This window comes from Eretmochelys imbricata, chromosome 1, assembly GCF_965152235.1.
Source record: "Eretmochelys imbricata isolate rEreImb1 chromosome 1, rEreImb1.hap1, whole genome shotgun sequence".
NCBI classification, from domain to species: Eukaryota; Metazoa; Chordata; order Testudines; family Cheloniidae; genus Eretmochelys; species Eretmochelys imbricata.
Genome location: NC_135572.1, coordinates 194,872,989 through 194,895,501, shown reverse-complemented (window position 1 = coordinate 194,895,501; position 22,513 = coordinate 194,872,989). Strand labels below are relative to the sequence as shown.

The 22,513-nt window shown below is 41.0% G+C and overlaps 1 protein-coding gene across 6 annotated transcripts in view; it reads left to right on the top strand.

Moving 5' to 3' along the window:
* BBX (BBX high mobility group box domain containing) overlaps positions 1-22,513 on the top strand; it is a 189,800-nt gene that overhangs the window by 6,990 nt on the left and 160,297 nt on the right. Inside the window, exons 4-5 of one of the 6 annotated variants that reach the window (XM_077821121.1) lie at positions 2,285-2,336; positions 4,262-4,379. The exons of 4 other annotated variants lie outside the window; for them this stretch is intronic. The gene's annotated coding sequence lies outside the window, so the exon portion shown is untranslated. The remainder of the gene's footprint in view (positions 1-2,284; positions 2,337-4,261; positions 4,380-22,513) is intronic. One more of the 6 variants, XM_077821129.1, reaches the window with a different exon arrangement.

The following is a 22,513-nucleotide window of genomic DNA, read 5'->3' as shown; positions in this document are numbered from 1 at the left end:
AGTTTTGTTTTTGTGGTGTCTTGTTCAAACCCATTTTATTTTTCAATTTTATATGAAAATGTTACTAGTTCAGACCCTCATTTGTAGGTCCATAATAACAACCAGTTCTGTGAGCTTAGCTGATGGTCTCAGTTCTGTTGCTAGTCGATATTTGTCAATTTCACAAAAAAAAGACTATCACAGCTGACATCCTCCTTAATGGTTTGAGAAGAGCCCAGGACTGAATGAGCATAAAGATTAAGCTAATTTTAGGAGTGAGCCACCAAGTCACTGTTGAACCACATTGGTGAGGCAATGTAGGGAAGCTTGCACTCACATTGTCGTTCTTGTTCTAAAAATAAATAATAATAATTAGCAGTGATAGGTCCTGATTCAGAAAAGCACTTAAACCTGTGCTTCCAGCAAAGTACTTGAACCATACTATAGGTATAAATCTCAGAGGTGGGCCAGCATTATTATCTCCATTTTTGAGATGGGAAAACCGAGGTGTAGAGAGATGAAATGGCTTGCGCAAGGTCACAAAGCAAGCCAGCAGCAGACCCAGGAATAGAATCCAGATCTTATTCCCAGTCTAGTGCCCTGTTCCCTGGAACATGCTGCCTCCAAAGCAGTTGCTTAAGCAGGTGCACTGAGCACGTGAGATTCCAATTGACTTCAGTGGGACTACTGATATGCTTAAAGTTAGACACCTTAAGTACCTTGCTGAATTGGGGATTTGAATTTATAGGACTCCAGCTGTGTCAATTTGCTGTTTTGCCAGTAATTCACTTAAAGTTACTGGTGTAAAAAATTTTTTGCAACTAATATTCAGCTGTTAGTTTTTCACTATAGTCAGATTTATGGACAGGAGCTTCTAAATATCCTCGAAAACAAAAGGAGTACTTGTGGCACCTTAGAGACTAACAAATTTATTTGAGCATAAGCTTTCATGAGCTACAGCTCACTTCATCGGAAAGTGAGCTGTAGTTCATGAAAGCTTATGCTTAAATAAATTTGTTAGTCTCTAAGGTGCCACAAGTACTCCTTTTCTTTTGCGGATACAGACTAACACGGCTGCTACTCTGAAATATTCGGCAATTTATTAACCTGAGGCTTTTGCCTTTCCCATTATGTGCATCAGTATTTAACCAACAGTGGATAATTTTTCACTTCCCAGCATCAAGTTTTAGAAATAAGATGTTGCCTTGCAGGCATGTGGTAGTAAAAGAAACAAAATGTACTAAAACTCACCATCCCCTACAATGAAATTATGTTAATATTTATAATTCATCTAATTTAAGTCAGCGTTAACTTAAATATAAAACGTATAACTTCCTGAAGCAGCTACTTGGGCAATATGGCCATATTTTGGTAAATAAAGGTGATTTATCAATTTGAACTTCTGAGCTCACTAAACATATTTCAACATATCAGATATTCAGATTTGCTGATTACTATTTCTTGACTGAGGATATATTAGCTTTGATTAAAATAAGTTCTCTTTGATGAGAGGAAAAATACTCTACTAAATGCACCTAATTGTAGACCTATTTGTAGTGTGCGCTCACAATGATAGCAGTGCTTTATTATTTTTAATATTTATAAACTCAGTTACATAAGAGATTAATCAACAAAGAAAAAAACATGCTTTTGACAGACTTTCCAGCACTTCTTCTTTCTTTTTCTCTAGCATAGATATGCATAATGTAAGAGTGGGTCCATAAGGTTTTTCTTTTTTTTTTGTATGAATAGGAGACTTCAACAATTCAACGTATGAAAATATACTGGCTTTGGGTACTTCTGCCTGCAAGAAAGTTTAATGAAATGAAAGCTTAGTCTTTAGCAGGGGAAAGAAAGCTAACTGAATTTTATAAGAGTAGATTCAGATTATTAGTTGCTCAGGAGACATAAAAAGAAAAGGAGTACTTGTGGCACCTTAGAGACTGACAGATTTATTTGAGCATAAGCTTTCGTGAGCTACAGCTCACTTCATTAGATGCATAGATTTTTTTTTTTTTTTTATAATACTACTTTCCCACTAGTATTTTGGTGGAAGGGATTTTTTAAGTGATGTAGGTCTACACAGGTGCAAAAATCACTTTGAAAATATGAAGTAGCACCCCACTGGTCTGTAATGTCACTAAGGGCCTGTGACAATCAGGGGCCTCATTCAGCAAAATATATATTCAGTGGGTTTCCATGAGATGGGATCTGTAGAACTTAATTCAGATTCGAGAGACCAAAAATGTCTGTCTGTCTTTGCTATGGATGTTAACAAGTTTTTGTCTCCCCATTTCCTCACTAGTTTGTAAGTGAACGGGAAGGTGCATCTCCCCCACTGCCTGTTTTTCTGAAAGGTAATAAATATGACAGGCTGTGTCAGATTCTGCTCTCAGCTTCGCCTTTGTAAGTCCAGAGTAACTGCAATCATTGTAATGGAGTTACTCTGTGTATGCACAGGTGTAACTGAAAGTTCCATGTAACCCGGTAGGCCTGAAAGAATGCATGCTAAGGGATTCATCCTGCTTCCCCTGAATTCAACGAAAGCAGGATCAGATTGTAGAGGCCCTGATCCTGCTCTTATTAATGTCAGTGACAGCAGAATCAAGGCCATATGAGGGTACAAATGAAGAGGGCGCACGCAAACTGCCAGTGCCCTGGTAGATTGGGACTGCTAAATACACCATGCTGCTATTGCATTGAGGTCTCTGAACTCAGGCCTTTTCAGTCTCTGCACCATAATATTTTCAATGAGCTCCACCAAGACTTTTCAGAATATGCTTTGGCATAGGTCTCATTTGTTCTCCAGTTTTATTTGTGTCTATGTACCACTCAATCAGGAGTTAACCAATACTACTAGCAAGAGCTCTTGAGGGTGGATAATACACATCACATGATAATAGTTAGGATTATGCCTCTTGCAGAGGAATAGTCAGTCATCTTTCTCCAGCCTGTGTTCTTTTTATGGCATTTTTATGTGTATGGGATTTTTGTGGTTGTTAAAGCAATACATATGAGGATGTCATCACAAGAGATTTGCAGATGAACTTGGGGTAGAGGAGAACCAGGGTGGCTAGATTTCCTTTCACTTACACCAGCTTAAATCTGGAGGAACTCCATCAAAGTCAGTGGAGTTAAACTCGTGTGAGATTCTGACCCAAAGTCTGAAAGCAAAAGCCTCAGAAGGAAGTCTCCAAGTAGTGTTTTTGTCGGGTTTCTGAAACTATATTGTTGGGTTTAGCCAGGTTGGATTTGCTTTCTACAGATGGTCTTTGGGCCAACCAGGCAATGAAACAACTAGGCAATGAAATATGCAACAGTGATTTTTCTTAGTGAGAGGATGATACATTGGGAAACTAAGGCATTTTTGGCCTAACTGTCACTGAAGAACAGACTAGGGCCGAATTCTGAATCTGCATCTATGCAGTTTGATTCCTCACAGAGCCACAGTGACTTCAGTGGGGCTCTGTGTGAGCATAGTGTTTCACCCATATGCATCCAGGTGCAGGATCGTGTCCCTAAAGTTGTTAGAAGACTCTAATTTTCCTCAGAGGAAGCAGCTCATACCTTTGCTTCACATTATTATTAATTATCATTTATATTACAATAATGCCCAGAGGGCCCAATCTGGGTCATGGGCCCATTATGCCGGAAGCTGCACAAACGTATAGTAAGAGACAATCCAAGTCCTGAATAGCTGACAATATAAGATGACAAGAAGTATAGGAAGGGTGAGGGTTGGGGGAAGAGAGTCAAAATGTACAGACTTCCCCTAACTGAGAGGGTATTCTTCCATTTTATGTTTTCCGATCTAGTTGTTGATGAAGTATATGGCGCACACATTATGATTTGTTGCAGTAAAACATACCACCCTAATTTGACCTTGGTCCTAACAAGAAGGCTCTTCTCTGGGTCAAGCTTTCATTTATGCCCTGTTTAAACTACACTACCAGTAATGCTACCCTAAACTACCAGTAATGCGTCCCTAACAGATAGGTTTAGGAAAACCATTATGCGTCTAAGATTTGATGTTTAAGTTTCAATACTCATCAAGAAATCTTGAATAGACTTTCCAGGTAGATTTTGAATGCTTGTCATTAAGGGAGCATGCCATTACCATTGTAGTTCAGAGCAAGATCAGTTGTGAAAATCTCAGATACCCTGGATGGCTAGGTAAGGGGAGCTTTTGGAAAATCTGGAATAGAATTGTGTACTGGGGAAGAAGTATTATCACACCCACCTTTCTGACGTGTCCAACTTTAGCATTTCTTTCTCTTTGCAGATGGTTTCTTCATGCCTAAGCTTCTACTTGAATAACACTGATTTATGCAGTGTGGAAAATGACATGCATGGCTCAAATCATGCAAGTCAGTGAGCATTCCATGTGCCACACTTGCAAGGTCAGAGCATAACTTTAATTTGAAATGTCTGTAAAATAGATTTTTAAAAAAAAAAAATGTAGAACTCCTTTATTTAGTTTGTGTGGAATATTATTTCTGTACATCATGTTAAATATCATCCACACACAATATTCTTAATATATTTTGAAATAAGTATGCAAAATTGAAGCATGATCAAATACTGATTATGAGGCTGGTGTACAAATTAATAAGCAAATTAAAATAGCATAATTAATTTCCAGCTTCATTAGAAGAAATGGAGACATGCACTGGGTGGGTGGTGGAGAAAGGGGAGGAATTCGATGTTTGCAAAATGGAAAGTGCCAAAACTGGTAGTGAAGTAAGTTACGCAAATAGCTATTGAAAATGTAGTATTCTGGTCCTGTTGATAAAAACTTAATGCATAAATAGTAACCAGAAGTTCCAAAAATCATGCAATCAAGAATGTTAGATTAAATAGAGAAAACGAGTTTTTCAACCGGAATAAGGGGGAGGTAGCTTTTAAATTTTGTTTATTGGTATACAAAAGATTAACAAGAGGAGGTAAAATATGAAGGGGTAAATGCTGTCCTTGGAAGTATGTATGGAACTCTCCGTGACTAGAAAGAGAATTGCATGTGTGCATTTGGAGGCAAAATTTAGCTTTAAGTGCTTGAATGCAAATTTGGTAATACAGCCATATTTGGTTTAAAGCCGTTGTTTTTGCCTGTTGCCAAATTACAATACTTCTTTATTTCTAATTTAGTATTCCAGTATACATAGTAGTCCATGCTGTTTCACTGCACTCGATATTGTGACAAAGCAACTGCAGGGTATGTGAAATGAATTGTATAGTCAAAAGGCACGCTGTACGGCAAAGCTAAGTTTTTCAAAACTGCCACAGTGATATGGACACTCCATTTCCATTCAGATTAATTAGAATTGAGCATCCAAAGCCCTTTGGCAGTTTTTAAAATCACAGCCAAACTGTTTAACTCTTAGAAATGACTGTCCTATCACCCTGTCAAAAGCAAACTTTGGGCTGTGTCCCCTTTAAAATCTTTGCAGGATTATCTGATATTGGTCAGTTACAGAAGACCCATCAGTGGGAAATCCACTGATCATGTTAAGTAGAAACCTTAATGTAAATTGCCAAGCATTCCATCTCCATGTACAGTGTGGCACTTGGGTCAGGCTGAATCAGAGGTATTCTGAAAAAAAGAGGCAGCTCAGAAGGCCTAATCAGACATTCCACTGCTTGTGAGAATGGATTTCACCTAAAGAATCATAGAATATCAGGGTTGGAAGGGACCTCAGGAGGTCATCTAGTCCAACCCCCTGCTCAAAGCAGGACCAGTCCCCAACTAAATCATCCCAGCCAGGGCTTTGTCAAGCCTGACCTTAAAAACTTCAAAGGAAGGAGATTCCACCACCTCCCTAGATAACCCATTCCAGTGCTTCACCACTGTCCTAGTGAAAAAGTTTTTCCTAATATCCAAGAATTGTAATTAGCAGCCAGCTGTGGCCAGTAGTCAAGTGGCTAGTTTATATGGTCAAAAATCCGCTCCCTGATGGATCTATAGAGTAACACTTAGTTTGCTGTGGCTCTCTCTTTAGTGCGGTCAGACAGGGAGAAAACAAAACGAAGCTGTCAGCAGGCAAAGTGTCATCAGGGTCAGACACACCCTGTCCCACTGGTAGGTGGAGATAGTTGAACTGCACATCCCCTATCTGTCCACCCCCCATTAAGGAATGCAAAGTTCCACATTTGGATTGTAGGCTCATAAATGTACTGCTCACACAATTACACAAAATATTCATATTTTAGATGCTTTTTTTGAAGGAGCAGCTATCCATTTATAGGTCTATCCTAGCCCTTCCCTCAAAACTTGGGTTTTCCATATTTTATCCTAATCAGTGAAGTTGGTATTCAGTCTTAACAGTTATGGTAACTCTTATATAACCAAATATTCATAGCTGAGATTAGAGACATATATAGAAATTAAGAGAATTTGAAACAAAGGTCAAAATGATATTGTAAACTGTGAGTCTATTAAAAAAAAAAACTTCTTGAAAAAAGTATAAACCCAGGTCATTTAAAAAACAGATGGGAGAATTACTGAATATTATCTACTCTTTTTCCTAAGAGAACAGGCCTAAATAACAGGAATCAGTCACAATGAAGGGGTCACCATTCTCATTTTAATATACTTTTGGAACTAGTGCAATCATGTCCAGGGTCTGGGGAAAGCCAGATATTTGGGTAGCTTATTATTTAGTATTGAAACTGCAAATTACTGAGACACTCTGTGAAATCCCCTTTAAAAAAGAGTGCTTATTTAACATGAGTGTTTGGAACAGAATGTTTTACTGATGTGGCTGATTTTTATAGTTAGCACAGCTTCATATGGTTGAACCATCATTTTCCTAACTGGTGTGGGTCTTTAAAAAAACAAAAACAAAAAACCCATGTAAAATATTTTGGATATTTTCCTCAGGAGCTCCCACAGTGTGAGTTGTGCCTAGGTGTTTGAACCAAGATTTTCAATAGTGATTTTTGGGTGCCCAAGCTGAAACACTCTAAAGGGGCCTGATATTCATAAAGTGTTTAGCACCGTTCTCTGAAAAATCAGACCCCTGTAAGGTCTTCCATGCTGGACACCCTGAAATTGAGCCACTCAAATTCACTGATCATATTTGACAATATGTACTATGACACTCTTTTTAAATGGTTCTCATAGTCTTTGGGCCTAACTCAGACCTGGTGTAAACTGGTGCAACTCTATCAGCTCTTACAGCGCAGTGCAGACAGAATTCGGCCTTTTGTTTATAATGAAAGCACTAGCTAAGCCTGTTAGGAGTAGTGCATGTTAAATATATTGCTCTGACTACATTGATAGCATGTAGTTGGAGGAACTATATTCATTTTTATATCTCATCGCGACAAATAAAACTTGCTGGCTGTTTCCCTTCCCTTTGATCTATCTGATTATTTCCCCAACTTGATGAAAATATCCCACCAACAGTCCAACGTTTCTTTTAATATATCCTTATGTTTGGGTATTTTACAGAAAATCTTAGCCCCATTATCAAATGACATAATCCCATAACACAGGAAATATACCACAGAGAGTCTGATCATGCTCCCACTGAAGCCAGTGACAAATGTTGCCATTGACTTGGTGGATAGAGATGTAGGTTCATTAGGAATACCTTCATGAATCTTTCCTACATTAATAACATTTCTTAGGGCTCAGCTACACTTAAAAAGTTCTACTTTTGTTACAGGGCTTGTTAGTTATATCAGTAAAAGCCCTAGTGTGGCTACAGTGATAACGGTGTAAGGGTCCCTGACATCCATATAGTTTATTCAGCTTCCCAAACCAGAATAAACTATACCAATTTAAGCACTTTTATATGGGTGTAATGGTGTCTGCACTAATGGGTTTTTTACCACTTTAACTATACTGGTATAATTTATTGTGCAAGTTCAAATAAAGCCAGATTGATGAGTTAAAGAGAGACTAAATTAGTGCACTTTTCTAAGCTAAAGAAAGGGTCACGCTTCTCAGGAGGTTGGGGGGAGTGAAGAATGGTTCAGTGGATAAGGGTTTTTTGGACTATCCTACAGACTGAGCAGCCTTTACAAAGTTCTGTGCACTCTTATCACCAACCTACCCCATTTGGTACAAAAGACCTGGGAACTCATCTGGGTTCTGCCACTGATTTGCTTTGTGGCCTTGGACACGTCCCTTTGAGCTAGATTCACAAAGGAACTTAGGTGCCCAACTGCCTCTTTTGGTACTTCAGTCCAACATTCAGGTACCACTGACATTCTCAAAACTGCTGCTCAGCTGCTGCCTAACTCAGTAGGCACCAAAGTTTCCCCTAGTAGACGTGCAAAGACAGCTAAGTGCTGATACCGCTCCATAGCTAATGAGCAGCTCAGAGCCTTAGCTCATGGCTAAGTGCTGGGGAGATACGCGGGCTTGGCATTCTCCTGCTTATCTCGCCTGTGGGGCCCAATCTGGTAGGCATGCTGAGTCCCCTTTGTGAAGCTAGTCCTTCCTCTTTCTAAGGCCAGGTCTATACTACACGCTTACTTCGGTATAAGCGTGTTGCTCAGGGGTGTGAAAAAACCAGACCCCGAGCAACATAGTTATACTGACCTGTAACCCCTCGTGTAGACAGCGCTATGTTGCCAGAAGAGTTCTCCCACCAACATAGATACCGCCTCTCACGGAGATGGAGTCATTAAGCCAGTGGGAGTCCTGTCATCTTAGAGCAGTGTCCCCCAAACTTTGGGGATCACCCCCCGCCCGGGGGGCACAGAGGAACATTCGGGGGGGCGTGCGGTAGGGAGGGAGCGCCACGCTTCCAACCCCACTCCACCCCCTGACCAGCTCTGCTCCTCCCTCAACCCCATTCAGCCTCCAGGCCCAGGTCCACCTTCACGCCCTCTCCACCCCCAATCCCAGCTCCACTCTGCCTTCAGCCCCAGCTCTGCTGCTCAGGAAGCCTTGGCTGCGCAGTAATGGGGGGGCATGTGCCTGAAAAAGTTTGAACGCCACTGGCTTAAAGCGTCTTCACCAGAAGCGCTACAGCAGCTCAGTTACATTGGTGCAGCTGCGCCAGTGCAAGGTTGTAGTGTTGACCTGCCCTAACTCGGTTTGCCTATTTGTAAAGCAGGGACAATAATACCTTCCTGACTTTGTAAAGCATTTTGCAACCTATGGATGGAAAGCTCTATACTGTAGAACTGGTCAGAAAGTTTGAGACTTTGAAATTGACTCTTCCCCTGGCCCCCCTCCTCTCCCCTCCCCCCCCCCCCCCCAAAAAAAAGCTTTCCCCCATTTTTAACCCTCTGTTTCATGTAGTGAAGATACTTAGTATTAACATTACTACTACCAGTTGCTGTTTGGCATACACCGCACATGAGCCTACTCAATTTTTGTTTAATATGCTTGCAGATCACCTGTAAGATCTGGAAAAGACAGTCTTCTCAGTTCCCTCAAAGGCTTAAATTTGGCTAGACTGATTTGTGGCTTTCTGTCCTGCCATAGACAGGAAATGAATCTCTCGCTAATCTAACGTGATATTAAATATACAACTAAATACATGTACACTAGGAAAGGCTTTCAAATTATACAAACCAAAGCAGTGGAGGTCATATTTTGTCAAACAGGGAACATTTATTATAAGGTAATGATACTTAGCACTTTTATTGTGAACTTTACAGATATTAACTATCTGATCCTTACAACATTCCCCATGTGAGAGTTATTCTCATCTTCATTTGGTACATGGAGAAATACACGCAAGGATGTTAAGGTGAAGCCATACAGTAACTAGCAAAGCCAGACAGTACTCCTGAAGTTCCTAACTTCTAGCCCTATGTTAAGTCCACTAAACAGTGTTGCCACATTGGTGCCATAAACTAAGTACTGTATATGCAAATTCCTTGCATCTGGAAGAGAACTCTCCCCCAACTAGCTAACTAAGGATATATATATATATAGTTAGTGTCAGCAGTGACATTTCTCAAGAGACCATATCATTTCAGTATTATTAGCTATGTGTATGCAGGGTCAGACTAAATCTTTTAGTGTCCTGGATCAATATTGTGAAGTGTTGTATTTTCAAGATCTCATGATGCATGATAAAAACATTGTGTTCTGGATCACGTCCTTTAGAGCACAGGGCCTGGTTCTGTTGATCCAAGGTTCCACCTTTAATCCTCTGCACTACATACATTGCCGTGCACTTTTCATAAATACATAAAAAGTCTCTAAGACAGGCAATGAGTTCTGCTACTCTCAAGATCGGCATCACTGGTTTGGAAACAAAGACTGTCTCTTTGGCATGTTAGGGTTTTGTGAGGGACTTGACAATATAAAAGTCCCAAAATGTACTTTGTCAGCTTTCCGAAGTTCAACAGTTTAATAACAGGCAAAACAAATGACTGCCTACATAAAGCAAATCGGCCTGAAAAGCCTTTGCTCTCACTCTTTTCAGTGGCTTGCACTGTTTTCAGCTCTTGGTTTTTATGCTGACCCAGGACTCCAAAAACATCCTGCCTCTTAATAGATACCTCATCTGAGCGCACTTGAACTCCATTTCACAGAAGAATTCTTAACACCAAAAACTCACCCAAGTGTTTTAACCAGCACTGCAGTTGAGATGGTAAAAAAGTTCCCATTAAACTCATTCAGAACTTTCCAAAACTTACAACTTCTGGGAATCCTGTAATACGCTTTAAAAAACAAACATGGGTACCGGACAAAACAGTTGAAGTCTGGAATTTGGCATGAAGACTAATGCTTCAGCTTGGCTTAAAAGAAAAAAAAATTGGTTTTATTTAACAAAAGTAGGAGTTCTTGAAAGTGGTGCCTTGATCATGCATAGTAGACCCAGGTCTTTAAGCCTACAGTTGCACACTGGAGGCTGGATCCTGCAACTTCATCGTCATGTGCAGGCTCCTAAGCCCATGCAATTGCAGGAGCAAGGCCTTATACATGGTGTGCAGCTAATTAAGGACCTGCTGCCGCACTTAGATCTGTTCACGCAGACTTCTGTACACATGCAGAGTTCTCTTGAAGCCAGTGGAGCTCTGCAGAGGTGCTGCAGTCTACCTGAGCAGATTTGATTGTGGGGAAGGGTCTATGCTCAGAGAACATGAAGGTTTGTCTAGCACAAAGCTGATGGAATTTATAAACTGCACAAGCTGAATCTACTTTGAGTCAAGGAGCTTGTAAATTCTATAAGCGGAGTCACTCTATTTTTTTTTTTTTTCATTTTTAAGAGAGACAACGGGTAACTGAATGGAAAAAAAATCACAAAGTTAAGGATACACAGCATCATAAGGAGTCAGAAAAAGCTAAAGTTATAGTTACAACAGCACTGTTAACTTGGCTAGGTGGTATACATGTAGGTTTTTGCTATTCTTTTTTCTGGTTAAACGTATTGCTTAATAAATTATTTTATGCCACTCCTTGAGAAGACACAATCCACCCATCCACAGGTAGCAAGAAACTTTTCTGGTTGCTTGTCATCAACTTCTACAGAATCTAAGCTTTCATTTAAAAAAAAAAAAAAATCTTGCCCCTGTGGTTGTGGCGAATAACCTTCCAGATGTCAACCAAGTATAAAGCGAAACCATAATGTCTGCCTGAGTTTGCAGGTGGAGCCAGAACCTCTCCTCCTGTTCTGCTTCGAGATTTTTCCAAGCTGTAGTGGAGTGAAAAACTATTCTGGTCAGTTTTCCCTATTGCTGTTTGGTGTCCTGTGGACAGCAGTGAAACTGAAAAGAATCAGATCCTTTTCAGTCTGCTGCTGTTTGGGAAAGCTGTCATGAGAAACACAGGCAGTCACTGGATCTGTTCCCTGGGAAGAGGACTCACAAATGAAGACTGGGAGAGAGTAAGGTAGAGGAGGGATGAGCCAATCCATCTTTGCAGCAGCCAGGAAGCTCCTGAGGTAGGGAGGAGCTTGGCGCTGGGTTCTTACACCTTTTTCCGAAGCACCTGGTGCAGGCCACTATCGGAGACAAAATACTGGGCTTAGATGGGCTGGGGGTCTGGTTCAGTCCAGTGTTCCTAGCTAATGCTGCTTCTCCCTTTCAGCCACCAGTGGGTTGGATTTGTCACCTACTACCTGCAGGCAAATATTTTTAAAAATAGAACTCCCTAATAGAGTGAGGGATAGGTAGCACCCTTGTAGGAATCCCAGTACACATCGCTTTCCCAGCACCTGGAGCAAGGGAAGGAACTTCTCCCCATGGTGTTGCTGCTAGACATTGCTTGCTTGCTTTCTCTGTCTTTCCTGTTGGTCTTTGACTGCTAGGTTTAGTTCTCTGGCTATTGGGTTGGGCTTTTTCAAATATAAGGGGTAAAGGGATGTGATGGCTAGCCAGAGAGAAAACTACTTGCACGATCATCAGGGAAGTATATGACCCCTAAACATTCTCCCCATTATAGGAAAGAGAAAATGGTATACTAAAATGAATGCTAGTAGAGAATTGTTGCCTAATCATAGGTGTATAATGCCACTTTGTTCCACTCTATTGACCAAGATCTCATGGTTGCTTCAATCTGCTCTAACAGAAATAAAAAAAAAAAAAAAAAAAGAAGTTTTAAAAAAATACCCTGAGTATGAATAAAAGAGGCTATCCCTGCCATATTTCTCTCTCTGGAAAAAGGCCTGAGGATCTGTAATTGTTGCTTTTGAATGTATTTATTAAACCCTGAACCAGCTACTATGCTCAAGCCTTTACCAAAGAAGATTTGCTGAAGTCTCATAAACAGGTGTCCTTACCTGGGCCTATCAAAAGCCTTCTCTGCACCTAACGAGAGTCCAGAGGAGTTAAGTTTGCCAGAGAGGCTCTGCTTCATCTCAAATGTATATCAGTGTAACTTCCCTGAACTCATTGGTAAACACTTCCTTATTTACCCTGGTGTGAGAGGAGAATTGGTTCCTAAGTCTTCTCACATTACTATACCTCTGCCTTTCTCACAGATCATTTGGTTCTGGCAAGCCTAAAAAGAGGCCAGTATCATTTAGGTTGTTGACGAGGTTTGTGGACATCCATACCCCACTTTCCTCAATTCACTTTTCTTTCTGAGAATTGGAGTGGCAAAGGTTTTATTTAAATATAAGCAGGGACCAAGCAATCAGCGATTCAAAGAAAACCTTGCCTCTGGTTTTCCACTGCTTGTGCTTTGTGTGGTCACTGGCACCTGTGCTAAGTGGATGTGGAAGGCTATCCTTCTGATTGGGTACTGTTAACTTTACACCCACTTACCACATGTGTCAGTGTTTACATTGGGTGTTGGTTAGAATCTGAAACAAAATGATCAATTTCCAGTTTACCTCATCTAAGAGCTCCTCAGCCTTCTGTAGAACACATAAATGGGTTAAGTCTGTCCAGGATGGCAGCCATAGGCAGGGGAGACTGGACATAAGTAGAAAGTCAGCCAGGCCTACAACAGGTTCACAGGAAGTCAGCTCTGCAATCAGGTGGCTAGAAGAATACAACTTTTGAGATAACTTCACAAACATCATCATCACAATTTGATGTCACTAGGACTGCTCACGCTACTCAGAGTTAAGCATATGCACAAATTGTTGCAGGACTGGGGCTTAATGTGCCATTGGATTCCATAAATATTTCTGATTGCCAAGGACAATAGTCATCTGCAGGGATTTCCTACCTAAATCTATAGAATTTCTGTGTGGGATTTTTATCAAATATGTGGAATTTATATTAGGGGTGGTGACTACAATGCTTGACCTGAGTGGATTTTTTAATTAATTTTAGACTTTTCCACAACATTAAGTGCCTATCCAGAGATCAGTGTTATTGACTCATATTAAAAACACAATCCATGTGAACAATAAATCAGCATCCTATTATCACACACAAAACTGGAATTAGTAAACCAGGAAACATTCAAAATAACTCTGCCCCTGCCACAAATACCTCCCCCCCCCTTCTCATTTTAGAGTGGGTAAAGTAAAACACGAGGAGAGGCATTCATAAAAGTTTATTCGCTTTAACTGATCTGCCTTAGCTGCAGCAGCACCAAGCTTCCTGGGAGATCCACAGAACCCCACAAGGTGGCAGGAGCTAACTGCTCTAGATCACAGACATGCACAAAGGTACAAATTTCTCCCATTGTTGCATGCACCCAACTCCTGTTGAAGCTTATGGGAGTTGGGTGGAAATGACTGCAGGGGTTTAAAAAAAATTCTAGCCCCAAAGAAACAAAACAACACAAACCAAAAATCCTCCCTATTTAACCAAAATACTCCCTGGGGAGAAGACGGGAGGACCATCTTTTTGTTTGGGTGTGTGCACAGCAGGGATTTGGTCCATGACTCAGGCTGTGAGGTGCTATGGTAATACATATAATAATAACAAACACATGTGAGATGTAAATTACATTGCTTAATGCACTACTGGAAGGTGCTCAGATACTATGGTGATGAGCACTGTATAAGAACTTAAATTAGTTTTTCTTTTCATATATGTTGGTGATGGCGCAGACTTTGGAATGATTCAGGAAAGCAGCCTAACCACAGGAAATACTGCAAAATGGGAGAGAGACATCACTGAAGAAACTTGACTTCATAAAGTTGCTAAATGGCAGGGCATGAGATTCAAAGTTTGAGAAATTGGGAGTGAGTGTGCATAAGCTGCAAACTCACCCTGAGCAAACTCACCTTGGGAAAGTTCATCTTGAGGGTAGACACAACAGCCAGGGCAGAGGAGCTGGGTGGAAGGGAGAAGACATTCTCTACTGCATTTATAAAAGCTCTCAAAAAGATTTCCTGTGGAAACCATGAAGAATCAAAGCAGCATGATGGAGGTTTGGGGATAACTGGAAGGCATCAAAGTGCCTACTTCTAATTAGGAAGGCAGCATAGCCTGGGGGATTAGGTCCTGGACAGTGATGCAGGAGACCTGGGTTTTCCTTCCAACTGTCCCACTGGCCTCCTGCATGATCTTGTGCAAGTCACTTTTCCTCTCTGTGCCTCTATTTCTGTATACAATCCTCCTTTGTGAAGCACTTTGTGATTTATCGATGAAAAGCACTATGTAAGTTATTATTAACCCAGCTTCTTTCATCAAATACATGATTCCAAAGATCACTGGATCTGTAGGCATAGCTGTTTAAGCTCACGCTTTTGGTCTAAGACTTATGCTTCTGTAGGATTTCTCAGGCCTGTCCCCAAATCTCATGACTTTTAGCTATGAAAGTGACAGCGTACTGAGTACAGGAAGGACAGTGTTGGGCCCTGATTAAGCCCACCACAGAGAATACAATTCTTGAGACTTGCTGCTGATCAGAATCACTTAGTTGGGGAATATGTTTTCCTGATTTTGTTTAAAAACCATGTCAGGGTTTTGTTTTTATCATAAGAAGCCATCTTGGGGACAAGGCCAAGGGGAGAAGCTAATACACTTTGGGGACAGGGGTAAGGAGAGAGAGTCAGATAAAATTCTGCTGAGTTTCAGTGTAGCAGCCCGGTATTTGTGGGAGGTTGAAGACAATCCTGTTTATGTGGAAAGAGATTTCAGGAACCCTATTCGATCCACTTGACCCCCAGAAAAAATATGTAGTGACCTTCTGAAGCAAGAGCTGTATCTTAGGAATAGAACCAGCTTTTACTACTGTGTGAAATTTGAACGTCCTTCCCTCTCTCCACCCATCCTCTAATGCTATATGTAGAAAGAAGAAAGGCTATGAAAGTAACCACCATGTTAAGGATATCTGAAATAACTGCGCTGGATGTCTTGGCATGAATTTTTCCATGCTGAGCTATGAAATCAAGTTGATCCTTTCCACTTATGCCGATGGAGACGGCTTCTTAATTGATTAAGGACATTTAGACTCCATTCATAGTTGCCTCACCAAGATGGTCAGTTGAGTCAGATGCATGCTCATACAGCCTGCTTCGGAGAGGAGAGGCAAGTCAAGGCACAGAGATGTTCTGTAAGTCACATAAGGTTATCATGAATTCCCATCCTGTGGTGGCACCACACCTGTCTCAGCCTTTAACCCCTTAGAAAGCTATGCTACCGGAGGCTGGAGGGAACGTGTCCTCTTTTAAGCCTCTGTATTCTGAGTATGAATTTCTGGGAAAACTGACTCTTTGGGTTTAATTTCTCCACGTTGGTTCTTAGTTCAGAGGTGAATATTTTTTGGGGAGAGGGATCACATTCTGTTTGATCATTTTTATGATTTTCAGGGTAAAACAGGGTGATTTCCAGGGGGTAAGCTTTTTAGGTGCTTTTTATGTTCTGTCTACATGTGGTTGTTTTAATGTTTGCGTGCACGTGCGCTCTCTCTCTCTCTCTCTCAAAACTAAGCAAAGATTTAGCCCTTGGTGAGAACTCTAGTGAAATATATGACATTAGCCTGCAGACAGATTTGAAGAAATCTGGTTCACAAATGATGTAAAAATACGATGAGGCCATAGATGCATAACATGTTCTTTTTATCATCTCTTTTCACATAGGAAAACACGCTATTCTAGATGCATTGACAGTCATGCACATATCTCATTGCACACTGAAATGAATATAGCTGTATCTGTTTCATTAGCTGTGGCTGAGATTTTCCAAGTCACCCAAAGGATTTAGATGCCCAGTTCCTATTAAAAATCAATGAGAACTGGGCATTAGATTACTTAAGCTGCTTTGAAAACCCCACCTTAAATATTCAAATAACACATGCTCTGGTATGTGAAGAGCAGAGCTTGCCAGTAAATGCATGTGATGCTTTAAATTGGAGATTACACATTTAAGCAAATGTGCCCATTTTCAAGGCAGCATAATTTGTATCAAAATCCTTTGTACCAAAAGAGGAGGTGATATGGAGGTGACTAGTAGAGATGTCACTCCCCCTGCATGTTCAGAATCCAGCGGCAGTGAACCCCTTATATGTGGTTAGAATACAGACAATTCTTTCACAAGTTCAAGGGAGCTTTCTGACTGATAGACACGATATCAGCCTGAAAAATTAAGTGAGTGTTTGATTGTACATTGTGGCTTAGTAAAAATGTGCAGAATTGGAAGGCTCAGGTTGCTCTACTGAGCTTCTAATGTCAATCATCTTTGGTTTCAAGGAAAACTGTTTGTTCACAAAAAGTTTGTTGTTGTGACAGAGTGCCAGAGCTCAGCGGAGTAACACAGAGAACTTCTGTTAATTCCATCACAACCTCAGCGCAGAAAGAAGCTGCAATGTGCACAGCCTCATGTTCTCTGGTCAGAGTAGAGGTCTGTCAAAGAACAGCATACGACAGGCAGTGTTCCTCTGCTGCAATGCAAATAAACATGCATGAGTTCTATTTAAATTGCAGGTGCATTTAGAAGGATTACAGCGACCCTGAAGTTCTGCACAGATGGCTGAATAGTTTTGTGATTAGTTGACACTGCTGCATAATTCCCACTTTGCTGAAAACATTTGTGGGGGAGGTCCTGCATAGGCATTCCTCCTCCCTAGTGCAGGTACCCACCTCCATTCACCTTCCCCATTGCCGTCTCGAGACCCTGGCTTCAAACTTTCAGCCATGCGGGTGGTTTTAGTTAGTGAAGGGGCAGCTGTGGCCATTTCAGCTTCTAGGGGATGTTCCAGTGAGATACTGAACACTTTTAGCTCTCACTGACTTCATTGAGAAGTCAAGGCATTCTGTACCTCACAAGTGACCACCTAATGGGATAAGAAGAGGCGTGTAGTAAATGCCTAACACAATTGAGAAGTCTATCCAGCCAGGCACGTATATTGGCTGTTTAACAGGCTGAGTTGGGTACATTCTGCATCCCTCACGCCCCCTGCTTGTTTCAGGATTTAGGTCTAATGGGCTGTATAGCACACAGGGCCTTAACTAAAGGTTAAAGGTTCTGTATTCCTACTAACCCTCACAGTCCCAAGCCATCCATTTCAGGTACAACATAGCTTGAGTTTAACAATCAATAAAACTTGACATAATGATTTCACACCCTAAGTCCTACTTTCTCCAAGCTGACCAAGATGTCAAAGATCATTCAGGTTTCAGAGTAACAGCCGTGTTAGTCTGTATTCGCAAAAAGAAAAGGAGTCCTTGTGGCACCTTAGAGACTAACTAATTTATTTGAGCATGAGCTTTCGTGAGCTACAGCTCACTTCATCAGATGCATACCGTGGAAACTGCAGCAGACTTTATATATACACAGAGAATATGAAACAATACCTCCTCCCACCCCACTGTCCTGCTGGTAATAGCTTATCTAAAGTGAGCATCAGGTTAGGCCATTTCCAGCACAAATCCAGGTTTTCTCACCCTCCACCCCCCCACACACAAATTCACTCTCCTGCTGGTGATAGCCCATCCAAAGTGACAACTCTTTACACAGTGTGCATGATAATGAAGTTAGGCCATTTCCTGCACAAATCCAGGTTCTCTCACTCCCTCACCCCCCTCCAAAAACCCACCCCCATACACATACAGCAGGAGAGTGAGTCTGTGTATGTATGGGGGTGGGTTTTTGGAGGGGGGGTGGAGGGTGAGAAAACCTGGATTTGTGCTGGAAATGGCCTAACCTGATGCTCACTTTAGATAAGCTATTACCAGCAGGACAGTGGGGTGGGAGGAGGTATTGTTTCATATTCTCTGTGTATATATAAAGTCTGCTGCAGTTTCCACGGTATGCATCTGATGAAGTGAGCTGTAGCTCACGAAAGCTCATGCTCAAATAAATTGGTTAGTCTCTAAGGTGCCACAAGGACTCCTTTTTTTTAAAGATCATTCAGTTTATGTATTTCCTTTTAGCACCCAGGAATTGGAAATAATATTTTTTTCACTCAGAATTTATTTTGTCATTAAATTGTCTTCAGATTAAAAGTGAACTCCATGAGGTTTGCAATTGGGCTTTTTTTATGCAGTTGTTCTTTGTAGTTGAGCTCAAATAGAAGAATCATCAACTTAATTTTTATGTATGGTTTTCTTTGAGAGAGTAAAAACACTGGTAGAAATAGTGAAATAAATAAGTCACCATTGAGATGTAAAGGTACCGATATCTATCTAAGGTATTTATAGAGCGCCAATCAACTTAGTATTTGGGAGGTGGTGTAACCTATTGCTCAAACAGACAAAGCCTGTCTTTCAATGGTTTTGGAGAAAATTCGGGTATGTTTAAGTGACATCAGTTGTCCAGCAAGTTACAAATGTTACATGTGACTAATGCTCTGAATATGTGGCCTGACCCCAAGGTCCTTACCCAGTCATAATCCCATAGAAGTCCATGTACAGCATACAGCCTGTGTACAGCAAGGTCTTTTTTTTTTTTTTTCCTAAGTAATCTCTTCTAGAGAAAATATTAGGATATTATTTTTTTTTAAATCAATACAGCATTTTAGTGTGTTGAAGGTTTAAGTAAGTGCCCATAGACAGGGGATTATTATGTCTTTGTGGTTGAAGTAGTGCAGTGGTCTACAAATTAAGTAGCTGAAGTTCATAACCCACATCCATACTAGAGTCAAAAGATTAAATTTATAATAGTTTGTTTTCCCCAAAGCAATCCTACAATAAAATCCAACAAAAAAACAGTACGGGACTCAAGTCTCCCAGTGTTGTTAGTTACAATACATGGTTGTATATAGAAGAGACAGGTAAAATTCTGATTCCAACAGTGCTTTTCACTGTGGGCAGTTAGCAGCAACTAGCCCCCTGCTTTATCACATATCCCATCCAAAATGCGATGGGGTAAAAATCTCTGTGGAACACCTGTGGGGTCCAGGGAGAGAGAGGAGACTGACAGTTAGTAATTTCTCTACCTCCCCCACTTTTGCAGTCCCAGCAGGTGTGCATGGAGGGCCTTTCTGTCTGAATTTAAACCCTGGTGCTTCTTTAATTATACTGTTGCCATATTTGGTCTGAGTGATTAGCCAGTATTCAGGAATTCTTCCATTAACTTAATGGCATTCACCCATTACATTGGGAGTTAGGTTATAAAAAACATTTCACAGCCCTGAGTGACTTAGGCCTGGTCTACACTAGACATTTAGGTCGGTTTAATTAGATGGGTCAGGGTTGTGAAAAATCCACCCTGTTGAGTGATGTTGTTAAACCGACCTAAGTTCCTATGAAGACTGCACTAGATGGATGAAAGAATTCTTCTGTCAACCTAGGTTCCGCTTCTTGGGGAGGTGGTTACATATACTGACAAGAGAATCCCTCCTGTCAGCATAGGTAGTGTCTACACTGAAGTGCTACAGCAGCGCAGCTGTAGCGTTTTAAGTGTAGACACGCCCTTAGCTAGGTCAATCTAATTTTTAAGTGTAGATCAGGCCTTAGACACGCACAAGAAGTGAGTCACCAGGTCATATAGAGAGTCTGAGAAAGAGTTGGAATTGAACCCCTGCCACTTCGAAACCACTCTAGTGCCTTAGCCACTACACTGTGCTGCATCTCTGTATAGGAAGAAGAGACAATTTGGGACTAAAATAAACCCTCCATTTCTGCAGAACACAGATTTTTAATTTAGTGTGTGCGCATGCATGTGAGCTAATCTTTAAGCAATAGCTGGATCCTGTGTAGCCACATTTGAATAACAGCCAAGGCCCCCTACTCCTTCTACAGGTTCTCCCTTAAATACCTTGCAATCATGACTGGTGTGTATTTGCTATGTACTGATATTCCTTTCTGAGTTGATTTTCCTTGCAAAGAAGTATGCTGCATTTATATCTATATCACTTAGTAGTTTGTATAATGTGTTTACTTTTAAGTCATTAGCTTCAATTACCACAAGAGAGATTTTCTTAAGGATATAAGTGATTTTTAGCAAATGCTACTTCTGAATATTGGTAATTTGCCTTGTGCTTTTATGCTATAATGTTAAATGTTGCAGAAGAGAAACATACATTTTTACACACACACACTCCCCAACACACGAAAAAACCTAGCTCAATTTTTGATTGATCAGGAAAGATGAATCAGTCAGTTTTAAACACCATGTCTACAAGCATTGTATAAAAAGTCTCAGAAAGGGATTTAGAAAAGCCAGTGATTCACGTCTGCTTACTGTATTGTGTTTTCGACTACAAATAGACTTCATAGTGAGAACAAGTAAGGCAACCGTTTACTCAGGTGAGCAAAATTTCAATAAACAAAATTTTTATCTCTGAAGGTGAAACGACCTAATTTTAAAGTGAGATTGCAATTAGCTAAAGCTAATCAATGATTTTATAAAGATAAAATCATGCTGTGTAAATATATACAGCTTACTCCATAAGAGGTGAACAACTGGCTGGATGACTTGTGCACAAGAGATCTGCACCATGATGTGGGGGGAAACCATAATATGGATCAGTTTGCATACTGAATACGATGGGTCTGTGGTCACATAGGCCTTAGTCCTCAGTGCTTCCATAGAATTCTGTAAAACTTGTACTGACTTTAGTGATAGCTGCCAACAGGTTTGGTTGGGACTTTTCCTCGTTTCAGGAATTAGTTCTAGGGTGTTTTTTTCCCAGTCCTGGCCGTTGTTCTGGGGACTGTGGGTTGTGGGGACTGTTGTTCTGCTTGTCTGATTGCTGAGGCAGCATGTGATCAGCTCCTTGCTCCCCCTGCTGGCCCTCATAACCTTTAGCACCAAGTCTGTCCACTGTTCTCAGTGAGACTGTGAAAGCAAAAGGCAGCTGCTTCCACTGAAGCTGAGAGGCACAGTGCAGATGCTTGGGTTGGGCAATCAGTGCTTTACCCTGTGCCAGTGAGGCCAAGCTAGGAATATCCTTGATTGGGCAGAGGTAGGATGATCCTTCAGGAGAGAGAAGGGGAGCATAGTGGAGTGGGGAGGTGAAAAGGTTGTAATAGTCAAGGGCCAGTTTCTGACCTAATCTGTGGGTGTTCTGGGATCCTTGTGCATGTACACACTCTCTTTCCCCTCCCCTTTCCCTTGGAACATTCTGGTGAAGCTTCAGTTATTTCCTCTGCCTTTTTTTTTTTTTTTTTTTTTTTTCCCACTCTTCTAGAAAGAAAGTTTGTGGTAAAAAATACAAGTTAAAATTCACCGGAATGGGCATTAAGGCTTCTTGCAGTTTCCAGACACCTCCCTGTGTTCTCCTTCCCTGCCTATCCCAAAGAGGCAGTTCTTACTTAAACTGGGGGCTGAGCAGCCCTCTGGCTTCCCCAAAATGTGAGGAATACAAAGATTGCATAGAGCCACCTTTGCCCCACCTGCCCCTTTTCCGTCCTCCCACTCCTGCACCTACTGCAGGAAAGGAACATCTCAGAATTGGGGCCTGGGACTTCAGTGGGAAAACCTTCAGGCCTCTGACAGGCATAATACTAATGAACAAGTAATGCTGCAGCCCTGACTTCAAAGGGAGTTTTGTCCAAATAACAGCTGTAGCATTAGAACAACTGGTACTGAAGTCTCTCTGGCTTCTGCACATGTGCATTGTTCTTGATTGTTGCCTAATTATAAGCATGCAGGTAAGCATCATTTTCAGGCTTTACAATATACAAACTGACCAGTGCTTTTTTTTTAAAATTGTAGTATTAAAGTATTCTTAAGAAGACTTTTTTTTAATGTTGTAAGTTGAATTTCCCAGGAATCCAGTGTTGTGCAAAGGAATTAGTCAATGGCATTTGAAGCTAGAGGAGTTTCAACT